Consider the following 14,306-nt stretch of genomic DNA (forward strand, 5'->3'; position numbering starts at 1 on the left):
CCAACTCAGCCGTCCATCCACCGTCCAGAGTAAATAACAGACAGTCAGCTGTCCGAGCTACAGTATAGAAGCCGCCTATGTTTAATATAATATAACATGTTTAAAATGTTCTATGTGTATTCTAGAGTATTCTCAGATCTCTATAAATAGAGGTCTTATGTAATGCATTTGTGCAAGGCAGTAAGGCAATAAAATCAATGTTATTTCTATGTATTTGTCTTTCTCATTGCCTTTAGGTTTCTGATTAATAATAATAGCAGGTAAGTATTAAATACTCTGTTTCCTTTCTTTCATTGCAAGATATACCTCTATTCCTCTAAACATCATTACAGTTGATTGAGCAATTCTTTTTTTCCCATCCCCTTTCTTCAGGTATTTATTTTTGTCTTGCAAATGTTTAGGGATGAGGGGAAGTTGTTGAAGAGTGTAGTGAATTGTGTAGTGAGAGCAATGAAAAGAGTTCCATTTGAGGTAGGCAAACATCTTGTTGGAATGGATGAAAATGTAGAAAACTTGGAGAGAAATTGTGCCTACTCTGCTCAGAAGCTCAACAGTATAAGAATTGAGGGGATTGTGAGCATGGGAGGTAGTGGGAAAACCACGTTGGCGAAAGAGTTGTTCAATAGGAAATGTTCATCATTTGAAAGAAGTAGTTTTATTTTTGATGTCCGAATAGCGGGTTAGAGTAATTTGCACGAGAAACAAAAAAGACTTCTTGAGGACTTCGGTATCTCTAATTTTTATTTCGACAATGTAGAAGATGGAAAAAGAATTTTGTCAAATTGTTTGAGATATGTTCGTGCACTCATTGTTCTAGATGATGTAGATCACATCGACCAGCTAGATGCTCTACTGCCAAATCTCAATAACCTTTGATCTGACAGTCTTGTGATTGTCACATCTAGGGATCTGGGAATCCTTACATCATGGGATGTCTCTTTGTCACAACCACCTTTCTATATCCATATAAATCGACATTATTATTGCTACTAACTAAATGCATTAATAGGAATTTAATCTTGAACGGATTTAAGAGCAACAGTTACAGATGAATGTGGGAATCTTTTGTGGGGAATTATTATTAAATGCAGTTATGAATACAAATGGGGGCATTGCCTAGGGTAGAGAGGAGAGTTATACATTTTTGAGGTGCGATTTGTCTCTTATAATTAATATAGCCAGCACTGAACTACATGGAAACTTTCACAGAGCTCAGAAAACCAGCCATTCTTGTCCTCCTTCCAGGAAGGGATGTCTTCAAAGTCCCATTGTATTGTTTTATTTCTCCTTGTACTATTCCTTCATGAAGCTGCTGCCTCAAAATGGGTAAGAGAAAATATGCCCCGCTTGCTAAAAAGCCCGACTTTGGAAATCGCTAGTGCAAGGCAATGACAGTTCAACTATTTTTGACATGCATTATTCTTCTCTCTCCTCTCCCACCTTAAATGAGCTCCGTTAGAGCCTTATTTTCCATTTTGTTGTGGAGAAAGTTGAATTCTTGCATAGTTTAGGTTGTCTCCAACTACCCAATAGACGAAAATGAGCAATGTTGTATTCTGGGCAATTTTTATGGTAGTTACAGTTTGGGGCCCTAGTAAGTCCATTCCATACAAAAATATAGCTCGAGTACACCATATCGACTCCTTGTTCTTCTGGCATCTACCAGATTATATATCAATTTTGGGTCAGAAGAAAAGATGCCATATGCATCTAGAGATGTCTCAGTCTTAGTTCATTTGCAGTTAACGAGGAACGATTGCAAAATTTAAAAAAAAAAGGTTTTTGAGATTAGAGTTTAAGCAGCAAGATTCAGAATTGATGCAGAGCTACAGGCGAAATCTTAAAGCGAAACCCAAACACTATCTTCATCGATCTCAGCAGGATACATTCAATACATCGACTACAAGAGAGATTTAAATGTTTAATCCCTACAAAGTCCATGGGATGGAGCCTTTGTGTCACGGCGTAGCTTTCCATAGTACATCCCTGCAACCCATTCTCTATAGAATAATGTTCTTTTAACTGCAAATTTACGTTGCTTTGATAATCTACTGCTTGCAAGAAAATATAAATGTCAAGAAAGATACCCAACGAATCTAAATATTCATTTATTCTATTAACCATAGATTGGAAGCCTATTCTGTATTTATTTTCCTTTAACTAAAGTGTGAATGTTGAGTTGTGTTGGAGTGAATTTTTGAGGTTATTTATCAAAAGTCACAACATTTGGCCAAATTGAATGATGTTTCCTTTTAAATCATATATGCTGACAATGTAGACACATTGACAAATTGTACCATACAACACTGCATTGTATGTATAATTACTATCTCTATGTGTTAGTAACATCATTATTTAAACTATGATAATTTCTTTTGGTAAATGAAAAGGGTTGATTTCTTAAATAATAATTAATATTTTCTTGAAGCTAGTTACTTGAGGACAGTAGGGTTAGAACCTTCAAATTCTAAATAGACACAACAAGTGGTTCATGTAGCATTGTAAACCTTACTAAACCTTTCACTCTTTTTGAACCTCACTGCCTCTATCATGCTACAATTAGTGTTTTTCACTGTTGCTATAGGATAGTGTTTAGCTTTTGAGTGTGTTCTACTCTTATCTAATTAGTGAAGAAAATGCCTTTCACTTGCATGTGTTGAAAACTATTGAAATCATGTATGAAAACATGTTTACTTTATGTTTTGTATTGGTAGGCTTAGATAATGAGTGTGTCATTATGCATTGAACTCAAATAATTTTTCGAATGAATTTGGTAATGATGATCATGTGAACTCTCACATTTAATTAGATAAGTATGTATGACCTGTTGTATCATGTCTATGAATTGATGGTTAAATTAGAAATATGTTCATTTTGAGGTTATTACTATGATGTTCTACACTGTGTACATGAAATACTCTTTTGAACAACATCAATTGTGTTCTAAAACTTGTTGGACTAGTGAAAGAATAAATATCGTGCTAAGGGCATAGACTGAATGTAAGCATTAAGTGATTATGCTTTATAATGTTGGAAGTACATAGAGGACATTTGAATGTTACAGAAAAGAGATATGCACATGTTGTACGACAAATGTTGATGTTCTCTTGCGTCCATTGGTTTAGTTGTCCATGATAATTGTGAATGGGTATAGAGTAAACTTTCATTTAATCACATTGTTCCATTACTTCTCTTGGTTTTACTTGGTTAGTCTTCCTTGATGTCGGGTTGGGTATCTTTCATTTCAGGAAAGATTCTGGGGAAGCTTAATAGCTTCGTGGTAGGGTGGAAAAGCACTCCTGCAATATTTTCGCCTTGTGTTCTTAGACAGGTTCTGGAGCTCTTTTCAACTTGGTCGCCATGGTTATACCACCTGGTATCTGGTATCTGGTATCTGGTATTTGGTATTACAATTTCTTTTAAATTTGAGCATATATGTATATGTATCAATTTAATTAAAGTTAATGATAGTTAATCGACTAATGTTGACTAGTCTATATTCAAAAGACTTTGACTCTTGCTGATTTTTCCGCATATTACGGAGATTGCTGATGCGTCATTTGTTTTGAGGGGCAGTTATTACACTCTTCAATATATAAAATGCCCGGATTGAATGATTTGCAAGCCATGCAGCTTTTCCATTGGCACACATTCAGGCAGCCCTCTCCATTGTCTGGATTTGAGATTTTAGTTGAAGGTTTCTTAGTAGCCTGCAGTGGATTACCTCTGTCCCTTAAAGTGATAGGTGGGCAGTTACATGGAAGAAAATCTAAAGATTATTGGCAATCTCAACTAAACAAAATATCAAGAATATTGCCCACTGACATCATTCAGAGACTAAAAGTAAGCTTCGATGCACTGGATAAGGAAGAGCAAGAGATGTTATTGGATGTTGCTTGTTTTCTCACTGGGCAAGAGAAAAGTATGGCCATTGCAGTGTGGGATGGATCTGGCTGGAGTGGTCTGCATGGTTTAGAAACACTTGTGAATAAATGTCTCGTGGAAGTGCACAAAGAGAATATAAGTTACTGGAATGGCGGTGGAGACACAGAGAAAATAAGGATGCATGATCATCTTCGTGATATGGGCAGAGAGATTGCAACTGCCCGTTTGCCATGCCGTTATTGGTTTCCACAGCAGATCCAGAGAAATTTTAAGGTGAGATGCAAATAATTATCTATAAATAATTAGATGATGCCTTAGGCATTTAATCTCAATCGATCTGGACTGTGGGAAAATTAGTATTTAAAATGACTGAGAAATTTATCTTTAACAATTTATATTGCTGGTTTTTCCATTCAGGCAAGAACCCCAATCCGGGGAACAAGTTCTGATGCTTTGAAATCACAAATTTTGTTGAAAACACTCGTTGGAACCTCGAAGAAATGGCTTAAACGTCCTAGATCTTCCCTTGGCCCAGAGATTCTTCTTGTTAGTGGAAATGAACTTACAGAAGAAGTCGCTTCACTATCTCAAGACCTTGTGTGGCTTCAATGGGATAGGCTTCCCCACATGAATCTTCCTTCATGGCTTCCATTGAGAAATTTAACTGTGTTGGAAATTTCTTCGGAAGACTTACAAGAGCTTTGGTGAGAGAATGTGACAGTGAGTACCTTTCTCTATGTTTGCTTTAAAAGAAAAAAATTTAAATTTAATGTTTGAGGATTTATAATTAAAATAAAATTATGTTTGTCTGCAGCTGCCTTTGAAGCTGATAGAGCTGAATATGTCTTATGTGGCCACTTCTAGAACTAGATTGTTAAAGGTTCCTGCTTCAATAGGGCGTCTTAAGCATTTGAAAAAAGTAAAATTCAGCGATGGGTCTTCCTATTGCAGTCTGCCGGAAGATTTTTGTGATCTCCAATCTTTGGAGCACTTGGAATTAACTAGTTTTGTTAAACTTTCTTCACTACTGGATCACTTCGGAAGCTAACAAATCTGCGCCATGTAAAGTTGTATGATTGCGAAGAGTTAGGAATAAAGTCTCTTGGTCCAAGTGCAATTTTTTCATGTGGCTAGTGGCTCACAACTGCTGTCTTACATGGGATAATCTTTGTAAACGTGGATTTTAGGGCCCCTCTTTTTGTGTTTTGTGTGGTAATGGGGAGGAGTTTGTCTTCCATATGTTCTTCCATTGCTCCTATTCTCTTCAGCTATGGCACTTTTGGTGGAGTGCTTGGGGTTGCTCTTGTAGGCATGCTTCCTCTTTGCCTGAGTTTTGGGCCCGCTTGGAAGTGCTCCCTCCAAGTCTTCTCCTCTCCATGCTGCTTGGATTGCTGGCCCATCATTCTTGCTTTGGCATATATGGTTGGAGAGGAATCGTCGAATATTCCAAGATGTTCCGCTTGGTGTTTTGCATCTTTGGTGGAAGATCTTACATTCTTTTCAGGAAACTATTCTTGTGAAGTGTGAGCTAGATGGGGGTATGGATCCGGTTGATCTTGCTATATGCACTCGCCTCAATTTTCATCTTCAGGATGGGCCTGCAGCTCAAAGGTTTCCTTCTATGTCTAGGCAGCTTCAACATCAGAGGAAGGGTCGTGTAAATCGGGATGGGCATTAGACTCCTCCTCCCTATGGAGTTCTGAAAATTAACATTGATGGTTCTTCCCGGGGGAATCTAGGCCCTACTAGTATTGGGGGAGTGGCTCGTTGTAGTTCTGGTGATGTTAAATTCTTTTTCTCGGTTCATAAGGGTGATTTCACTAACAATCTCATAGAAGCTCAGGCTATTTTATATGTTGTGGAACAATGTTGCTTGCGGGGAAGGAGTAAGATTATCTGTGAGTCTGATTCCCAAGTGGTGGTGAACTTGCTTTCTTCGCAGGAGCTTGAGGATGTTAGTTGGTAGCTAGCCACTATTGTTAATCAGATTATTCTCTTCTCTACCTCTTTTCAATTCATTAGGTTCATGTATATTCCTCGTGAATGGAACAGAGCTGCTGATTGTTTAGCCAAATGGGCTTCTAGTCATGATCCGGGTTGGAATATTATGGATAGGAGGCAACTTTCCTTTGAGATGGTGCAAAAATTTGATGATCTTGTTGCTCAGGATTGAGCTCCTTGTTGTATTCCTTTCTGTCTTAATAAATTTTTACCCCTCTTTTCCATTTAAAAAACAAAAAAAAATTGCAAAGAGTTAAAGGATGCTGCCTGTTTCTTTTAAGCATCTGATACATTTGGAATTTCTAAGTTTAAGACATTGCAAGAAGCTCAAGCTTAGGTCAGACATGCTGGAAAACATAACAAAGCTGGAAATCTTCGACCTCAATTTTTGTGAGGAAGTAGAGGAGTTGCCTTGTCAAATTACAAATCAATTGTCTCTGAAATTTCTCGGTGCACATTGTCCCAGCTTGAGGTATTTGCGAAATGACATTGGTCTACTCGGCAAGTTGAACCACCTATCAATTGGTAGCCATCTGTTGACAAGCTTACCAAATTCTCTTGGAAATCTGTCCTGTTTGACGTGTCTCTATATTGGTTGTGCACTGTTGACAAGACTGCCATCATCTCTTGCAAACTTGTCCTGCTTGACATGTTTCTATATTATCAATTGCAAGAAATTGGAATATACACCTCATTGTATCTGGGGCCACAAACATTTAGCAAGCATAAAAATAATACTTTCAGGGGTCAGAGAATTGCCTTTCGGAGCAGAGGCATTTTCACTTCTTGAACTAAAATCTTTAAATTTACCTGAGACATGTTTGTCTGAAATATCCATTTCTGAAGATTGTTGTCCCAACCTTAAGAGCATGTATATTTCTGGGAATGCCCAATTGATGGAGATCAAAAACTTGCCAGCATTAATTACCACAATATCACTGACTGACTGTAAAGTGCTTAAGAACATTAGATGCATTGGAGGTGTGGTAAACCTTAATCAACTGCATATATCTGGGTGTTCTGAGTTTGATGAACTCCCAACTTTTGCAAATCTGACTCTTCTCAAGGAATTTACAATAATGCATTGCCCAAAGGTATCCAGATTAGATGGTATCCAACATTGCAGATCATTGGAGAAGTTAGAAGTGGAAACTAGTTGGGAGCTGTTAGGAATACAGAGTTTGGAGAAGGCAGATAAATTAAAAGAATTGAGTGTTAGATTCCACACAATATTAGCCATAAAGCCCATTATTCAGTCTATAAAGGTAAATCTGTCTGATTACAATGGCAATTTTTTTATTATTATAATGAACTTCTCATGTTTATTAACAGATCGTTATGTAATTTTTGTATTATAATGAACTCTATTTACAGGAATTTCCCTGCCAGATGGAGATAGAAGGATGGGTGTCTACTTTTGTACAACAAATTTCAAACTCTTTGGAGTTTCCAGATCTTACATTGATGGAATGGAAGGAGGTGTTTGATCGGCAAAAGCTAACTTTCGCAAAAAGAGGGGTAAAAATTTATTAAGACAGAAAGGAATACAACAAGGAGCTCGATCCTGAGCAACAAGATCATCAAATTCTTGCACCATCTCAAAGGACAGTTGCCCCCTATCCCTAATATTCCAACCCGGATCCTAACTAGAAGCCCATTTGGCTAAACAATCAGCAGGTCTATTCCATTCTCGCGGAATATACTTGAACCTAATGAACTGAAAAGAGGAAGAGAAGAAAAGAATCTGCTTAACAACAGTGGCCAGCTGCCAACTAACATCCTCAAGCTCTTGCGAAGAAAGCATATTCACCACCACCTGGGAATTAGACTCACAAATAATCTTACTCCATCCCCACAAGCAACACTGTTCCACAGCATATAAAATAGCCTGAGCTTCCATGAGATTGTTAGTATAATCACCCTTATGAATTGAGAAGAAAAATTTAACATTCCCAGAACTACAACGAGCCACTCCACCAATACCAACCGGACCAGGATTCCCACGAGAAGAACCATCAGTGTTAATTTTCAGAATTCCACAGGGAGGAGGAGTCCAGTGCCCATCCCGGTTAACCCGACCCTTCCTCTGATGGTGAAGCTGCCTGGACATAGAAGGAAACCTATGAGCCGCAACCCCATCCTGCAGATGAAAATTGAGGCGATTACAGATAGCAAGATCAATCGGATCCATACCCCCATCAAGCTCACACTTCACAAGAATAGTTTCCTGGAGAGAATGTGATATTTTCCACCAAAGATGCAAAACACCAAGCCGAACATCTTGGAATATGCGACGATTCCTCTCCAACCAGATATGCCAAAGCATGAAAGATGGGCCAGCAATCCAAGCAGCATGGAGAGAAGAAGACTTGGAGGGAGAACTACCCAAGCGAGCCTAGAACTCAGGCAAAGAGGAAGCATGCCGACAAGAGCAACCCCAAGCGCTCCACCAAAGGTGCCATATCTGAGTAGAATAGGAGCAATGGAAGAACAGATGGGAGACAGACTCCTCTCCATTACCACACAAAACACAATAAGAGGGGCCCTGAAATCCACGTTTACAAAGATTATCCCAGGTAAGACAACGGTTGTGAGCCACTAGCCACATGAAAAAATTGCACTTGGACCAAGAAACTTTATTCCAGACTTGCTTCCACCAAGGGACCTCAGCATTCCCAAATAATTGTCTAGTTATCTCCTGATACCCAGTAGATACATGATATTTATCAGACAAGGTACTGCCCCAAGCCAATACATCTGGACCAAGCAAAGAGGAACACTCTCTAGAGGCCAGAATTTGAGAAAGCTCCTGACGATCCATGTCTGTACCTCCAGGAGGCCAATCAGAGGAATGCTTCCATCTATAACCAACAACACATCCCAATTGATAAGGAGTCTTGTAATGAGCCACTTTATCCCATCCAGCGGCAAGAAAAAAGTCACAAAGAGGCTGAAGATGAGGGTATATGGATAAAATGGAAGGGAATCCATCCCAAGCATCAGACCAAAACAAAGCCTGAGAACCTCCTTTACATATCCAGAACAGACCCCTCTTCACCAACATCGCACCTGTCTTCAAAGTATGCCAAACCATTGAGCCACGACCTTCAAGAGGAAGTGCAGAAACAGAGCAAGGATCAGCACCATGAAAATATTTATGAGTGATAATACGAGCCCAAAGTTGATGCTGTCCAGAGAACCATCGCCAATAAAGTTTAGCAGCCAAAGCTTGTCTACTCAATAGAGCAGAACGAAGACCAAGACCACCCTCCTTTTTAGGCCTACAAACAGTTGCCCAATTAACCAAGCTCCATTTAGTACTACGCAAATTACCACTCCAAAGGAATTGTCGATAAAGAGCATCAAACTCCTTAAGAAAGTAAATAGGTGCAGCATGAACCATGCTTCTATAAGTAGGAAGAGCTTGGATAACAGCTTGAAGAAGAGTAACCCAGGCAGCAGTAGAAAGCCATCTATGAGTCCAATGATTTACCTTATCCTGAAGCTTGGTAATCAAATTTTGCCAGAAGAGACGTGGCTGCCTGAAAACAGCAATAGGAATGCCAAGATAAGTCAAAGGAAGTGAACCTATCTGAAACCGTAGGATACCAACAATCCTATGCTGAATAGAATCAGGAGTGTTAAAAAAGTAAATGAAAGATTTGTGCTCATTAACTTTGAACTTTGAACTTTGAACTTTCCAAGTTTATTGTGTTATTTTGAGGTGCAAGGAGAGAAGGATCATTTGGAGGAGGGGGCACACGTACATATAGCCATGTTCAGACAAGATTCATTTTTTCCTATTGTAGACTTCCAAATGAGATATGAAAAGTATCAAAATCTTTCAAATACTAGAGCAATGGCATTGACAGGCGAAGCAACAAAAGTTATTGATGCCTTTTACAAAATATTTGCTCTCCTTGAGTAGTAGGCTGGCATTCGTTAGGATCTGCAGACACCAATGTAATACATGTTCAGACTTATGACATTAATATATATATTTTTCGAATTGGTGGTCCATGGAATTGAACTTCTAGATAGGCTCCATCGTTTAAATATGGAGGACATACTCGAGATTTATACGTTGAACTTCTATTCTATTTTTAGTTGTTTTGGAGTTCACTGAAGCACAGTGCGGCATATTTTCTACGTAGATCGTTTAGCTAATAATAACTTTATTATTGATTCTATTTAGATAAATATATGCTATTAGGGGATACGCTCTATTATGGATGAGGTTTTCACTTAGAACAATTTTCTCACCATTAAACAATTACTGTATTGCTGTTAAACTATGAGGTACTTAATCGTTTGCAGATGCTAACAGTTTCCAGAGGAGATTTGTGAATTGATGGTTTTTAGATGCTGATAGTTTCAGGGAGAGGTTTGTTATTAATTAATATGAAACCTTTCAAAATCTTGCAGCTGGAAAACATATAAATCTGAGTTTACATACAGGGCTATTAATGCCTGGTTCTGTTCAGTACATGGAGAAGTAAATGTATTTCAGTGTTCACTAAAAATTTAATTTTGTTTGATCTCTTCTACGATATTTTTGAACATTACTGCTTTATCCATAGACCATTGTCTATGTAGCACCCAAATTTCACCAATGGGCTCTTTTCTTCATTCTCGGGCATGCTCACTCCATACTGAGATCTCATTCCTTAGAAGATATCTCTGTCCAATATAGCACTCTTCCATCCTTTAAAAGAAAAACACTTGTTCCAAACAATAATCATTTCCAATGTCATGCCAAACAAAGAAGCAGAAGAACTTTACTGATCAATGATATTATTGATTTAAAATGTGTGCCTTCAAATAGGCAACACAACCAAATTAAAATAGTCCAGTTACATAACCAGTGATAACTAATCAATGGTTTATTAATTCAAACAAAGCTAATGTAACAAGAGCGGCACTGCTGCAGCTAGAGTTCCTGCCTAATGCAGGGCACAGAAAAGGTCATGGAAGCTTGACAATATTTCTTCTAAGCCAGTGGGTTGCTAATATATATGTCAGAAACATAAGCATTACCATAGCTACTCTTGTCATTGCTTCAGCAATTAAATAAATTTGCACAAATGAAGCTTTTGTGCCTTCAAAACTTCCAGCATCAAGGGTTCTATTATATATTTCTTCATCTGCATCAGCTATTCAACAAATTCACACACCGATATGATCCACCTACAATTAGCTTCAGACATTTGTGTAAAGTGTATTCACGCCTATACAAGTGCAACCATGAATATTATGGTAATATACGATGAAAAAGCTTAGTTACTGGATTCGTGTATCAGATCCTGGATCTGAATCCGCACGTGGATCCGTAATCCTGCCTGTGGATCCGTCAGGATCTGACGGATCCATATGCAGGATTACAAATCTTGCCCGAATCCTCGAGGATCCACTGCAGATCTGCACGAATCCGTGCCAAAGGAGGCAAGAAAAGTTTTTAAAAAGGGCCCGTTCAATTTTTTAATTTTTTTTTTCCCTAAACCCTAAAAATGACCCTCTAAGTCATAATACAGGTTCATTTACTCTCTATTTTGCTCTCTCATTTTGCTCTCTCATACTTGTTAGTTTGAAGTAAAATGCTTGGATTCAAAGGAGATCGGTTGTGGAGCTCCAAATACCTTGCAAGAAGTGTTTAAATTATGCATTTCAATCATATTCTCAAGTTCTTTCATAGATTATTGATTTATTTTTAATTTTTCAAAATTTCAAATTTTTGTGTAAGTGTGAAACATGATTTTCTTTCATTTTTTCCCCCTGGATTGCAAGAATAGAACAATGAGTAGTCAAGGCTCAATGGGTGGGGGTGGCACTACATCACTAGGCCTCAAAATTGATAAGGGGTCTCCTTTATGGAGACACACAACAAGAGTCACATAGTATCCTGGGGATGGGGCATATATATGGAAATGTAATTATTGAAATATACAACATAGAAGCTCCTATTCTTGAGTGAAACTACATTTTTTGGGCCCTGCAAGTGAAAGAATTAACATGTGTTAGGGTAGTTATAAGAAGGGATTACTAGTGGCAAAAATAACAGCGTTAGCAAAAGAGCAAGTTGATGTTGATAGAGCAGTTGCAAAAGAAAAACATGCTGCTTCCAAAAGAACAAATACACCAACACCATCATCTAATCAAACAAGCACAAGAACACATCTTTTTTTGTGCCAACTACAAATGATGAAGATGAAGACCCATCTCCACTCACCTGCAAGAGAGGCCAACTAGATAGGGCATTCCAAAATGAAAAGAAAGACATTGTTGATCACAAAATTGGACATTGTTTAATTGCAAATGGTGTTTCATTTAATTTTGTGAGATCACCTTATTTTAGGGAGATGGTGGAAGCAATAATTGAAGCACCTCGTGGTTACAAACCACCTGGTTATGAGAAGTTGCACGCTACCATATTACATCATGAGAGGAAATCTGTAGAGGCTAAACTTCAACCAATAAGAGATTTTTGGGTTCAATCAGGTGTGTCTATTATTTCGGATGGGTGGAAAGATTGTAGAAACCATCCATTGATCAATGTTATTGTTGTATGCCCTAAGGGTGCAATGTTCTTGAAGGCAGTTGATTATGAAGGGCAAGTGAAAAATTCAGAATTTATTTCACGCATTCTCATTGATGTCATAGAGTCAGTGGGTACTAATAATGTTGTCCAAGTGGTCACAGACAGTGCAAAAGTTTGTAGGGTTGTAGGGATAATTGTAGAGTCTAGATATGATCATATCGTTTGAACAAAATGCACCATCCATTCTCTCAATTTGGTGATGAAAGCAATTGGCACAGAAATAGATTGGGTGAAAAAGATATATGAGGAAACTGAAGAGATTCAAATGTTTGTGACAAATCATCACATGTCACAAGCAATTTTTAGGAGTTTCTTGGACTTGGAATTATTGAAGGTAAATTTGTATATTTAATATATAATTGAATATAATTGGATTCCATAATTTTTGTTGTTGTTTACATTAACATGTTTTAATTTTAAAAGTATTACTAACTTGAGTTTAACATGTTCTTAGGTTGTTGAAACCCACTTTGCTTCTCACACAATCATCTTGAGACGACCTGTGAAGGTAAAAGAAGCATTGAAACATGTGGTCATTAGCCCCCAATGGGGCATTTGGAAGAATTCCAATACAACAAAGGCCTTAAACATGAGAAGAATGATACTAGATGATGATTGGTGGGGTCTTGTGACTTATGCATTGGAAGTCACCGATCCAATAATGGAAATGCTTCACTTTGTAGACAGTGATGAGCCATGCCTTGGGGGATATTTATGATTCCATGGACACTATGCTGGAAAAAAATTAAAATGTTAAGTTCTACGCTCGTTTACAAAAAAAAAATTATTTGAGAGATATCTAGGTTCTAAAGTTTAAATTGACATATTCACTAATTATAATTATTTTTCATATCTCATATCCTAGGTCATATAGAGGAGGGAGAATGATCTTAAGGACACCCTTTACAAGAAGGTGGAAAAAATTATTCATCATCGATGGAACAAGATGACCACACCTTTGCACCTCCTTGCATATGCTCTATCCCCAAGGTATTGTAGTTCTTATCAAATGCTTGTGCTTATTTTATCCAATGTTTGTGCTATTGATATTTGATAGTGTTCAATTGTCTTTTGTTATCCCTAGGTACTATAGTGCAAATGTACTTCGCCTTCCAAGAAGAGGTTGAAAATGGGTATAAGAGGACACTAGCTAAAATATTCCAAGATCCATAGATTGGAGAAATTGTGAGGAGTGAATTTGCTGCCTTCATCTCAGATGATAAGTTCCACCCTATTGCCATAGCATACCAAAGCAGGATGGATGCCATCAAATGGTGGTACCTTCATGGGCAAGCCTTCATGTACCTCCAACCTCTTTCCATAAAGTCCTATCCCAAGTAAGTTTGTAAAATTTATCACCTAAAGTTGATTTATTAAGCTTAAGGTTAACACTCTCAATTCTTTGAATTTATTGTTTAATTTATTTATCTTGATTGTTGTATTGATAATTTTTAATTTCTCTTTAGGTTGCCAGCTCTTCTACAGCTAAGTGGATTTGGAGTACTTACTCATTTATCCACTCAGTCAAATGCAACCGGTTGACTCCAAAAAAAGTTGAAGACCTTGTGTTCATTCACAACAATTTGTGGTTGTTGTTATAGAAGGATCCAATATACAAGAAGGGGCCTGAAAAGTTTTGGGATGTAGCACCCTAGACTCTTGATTTAGATATGACCATCCAGGATCTTGCTAGATCCACTTTGATTGATGTGGATGAGAGGAGGAGGATTATAAGTTCACAATCCCCTCTACTAGTAGTGGTTTGGATTCTACTACTAATACAAATGCAACACTTTTAGCTCATTAGTACCCCTCTGATGCGGAT

At 37.8% G+C, this 14,306-nt stretch overlaps 1 long non-coding RNA gene and 1 pseudogene across 1 annotated transcript in view; both read left to right on the forward strand.

The window, feature by feature from the left end:
* The first annotated feature begins 274 nt into the window (after nt 1-274).
* Nucleotides 275-7,384, forward strand: LOC149544954 (disease resistance protein Roq1-like; annotated as a pseudogene).
* A 5,568-nt stretch (nt 7,385-12,952) lies between these two features.
* Nucleotides 12,953-14,306, forward strand: part of LOC149544955 (uncharacterized) — a 1,424-nt gene continuing 70 nt past the window's right edge. Inside the window, exons 1-2 of the long non-coding RNA XR_016355301.1 lie at nt 12,953-13,818; nt 13,948-14,306. The exon at nt 13,948-14,306 is cut by the window's right edge and continues 70 nt beyond it. This is a non-coding gene — a long non-coding RNA (uncharacterized LOC149544955). The remainder of the gene's footprint in view (nt 13,819-13,947) is intronic.

Source organism: Cupressus sempervirens, chromosome 8 (assembly GCF_028749045.1).
Source record: "Cupressus sempervirens isolate cs-2001-9-10 chromosome 8, ASM2874904v1, whole genome shotgun sequence".
In the NCBI taxonomy this organism is placed as follows: Eukaryota; Viridiplantae; Streptophyta; class Pinopsida; order Cupressales; family Cupressaceae; genus Cupressus; species Cupressus sempervirens.